A 1,978-nucleotide genomic window follows, 5' to 3' on the forward strand; every position below is an offset into this window, starting at 1 on the left:
GGGGAATTTCTCCCTGATGTGCCTTTCTTCTGCACCGCTATATTGGTGGGAAGCTGGAAGGGTCCCCGGCTCGCACTGCCTTATGGGAATTGTAGTTCTTCCCAGCAGCTCTGGTCCCCCATCCTGCCCTCTCTGCCCTGGCAGCCAGTGGGTCAGGATCAGGCCATTTCTCTCTTGCCCCAGCTGAGAGTGTTTGCTTTTTTTTTGCTGGGGGAAGGAAAACATCCCGCAGTGCTGCAAGCATCCTTCTTCCCTCCCAGGCTGATTGTCTGGGACTTGCTCCAGGAAGCATCAGGAGAGGAAAGGTGCTTTTCAGGGAGTATTTCTGTGTCCGTAGCAGCTTGCAGTCCCCCTGGGGGGAGGTAGCAACTGAGTCTGGTGCCTAGTTACCAGCAAAGGATCCTTTTTAATGCTCAGTGAAAGCACAAAAGAAGTGTGCAAATTTGACAAGGGTGGACACTGAGGCACATGGACTTGATTTGGCAGAGTGATCAGCACCACCTGGGAGAGGCTGAGCCTCAGCAGGACCTCACAGAAAGCGCCCAGACCTTCCTGGATCTGCCCTGCACAATGAGGCTTAGAGACTCAGCAGGCAGCTCTAGCCCAGGATGCTTCTCTGGGAGGGTTTTAGGAGCCTGTGCATGACGAAAAGCTGCTTCAGCATGATCCTTCCCTGGGGCAGCGATAAGGGGCTGTCCCGTGTCTCTGAGGTTGGACAGTAACACTCATTCCTGCATAAGCCAGCACCTCCAATCCTGTCCTAAATATGACACAGGCTGCAAACATGCTATTCTCCTCCTCTTTGATTCAGGGAAACTGAGGCAGGAGATGGTGAGGTGCCTGGCTCAGATCCCACAAGGAAGTTCAAGGTTCCAGGGTCCCTGGAGTTCAGATCTAGTCTACACACTGTATGTGCCTTGGATAAAGTCTGCTGATGTATTTCCTACCCCAATACAAACCAGCAGTATGAGGCAGCAGCACCAGTATGAAGATGCACCTACGTTTCAGCTTGTATCCCAGTCCAGTGAAGGAAGAAGTCATACAAATCTAACCATCTTTATACCAGTACATGCACAGCAGAAGATACACAAGCTTCATTCATTTTGCCTCACTGAAGGTCTTCTGCTTTGATGCATGAAAGTGCCACAGCAGGTCCTGGACAGACAGGAGAGACCACGGTGTTAGGCCACAGTAGATCCCACATATGCTGAGGCGAGATTCCTCACGTGCAGGACTCCTTAGGCAACATGCCCCCCCCTTTTCCATCCTTCCTATTTCCATAATACCTTCCCACAAGTCCTGCCTACCAACACTTTGGATGGTGCCAGTCAGCAGCTCCATCAACTGGCCCCATCTTGGTGTATGGCACCATGGAGGGAGAGAGGTTGAGACAGGACATGGATGAGGGGCTGACCTAGAGCAGCTGGGGGGATCATTTGTGTGACTCCTTTGCTGCCAGAGAGATCTGGAGGAAAGGGCCAGGATCGTGCCGTTTCAGCTGTGTCAGTGTCCATTCGTCCACTGGGGCACTGTATACCTTATTCTAAAGTGGACGCCTCTAGTAGGGCAGATGACTTGTGCCCTCAGAGCTCCTGTTTCTCTTCATTGACATTGGCATTTTCCCAGGTGAGTTCCCCCACAGCTCACCCTCTCCTTCAAACAGACCAACTCTGCCTGCTGTCCCCTCAGGCTCAAACAAAGCCCCAAAGTCCAAGAAAAGAAGAGATTAAATATGCCTTGGTATGACCCCAAGGTTTTACTCATGCAGTCGTAAATAGACTCAGAGCGCCTCATGCCTGTATCAGAACTAGTGTGGCCAGCAGGAGGAGGGAAGTGATCGTGCCCCTGTACTCGGCACTGGTGAGGCCGCACCTCGAACACTGTGTTCAGTTTTGGGCTCCTCACTACAAGAAGGACGTTGAGGTGCTGGAGCGTGTCCAGAGAAGGGCAACGAGGCTGGTGAGGGGTCTGGAGAACA

The sequence above is a fragment of the Aptenodytes patagonicus genome, chromosome 2 (assembly GCF_965638725.1).
Source record: "Aptenodytes patagonicus chromosome 2, bAptPat1.pri.cur, whole genome shotgun sequence".
Taxonomy (NCBI): Eukaryota; Metazoa; Chordata; class Aves; order Sphenisciformes; family Spheniscidae; genus Aptenodytes; species Aptenodytes patagonicus.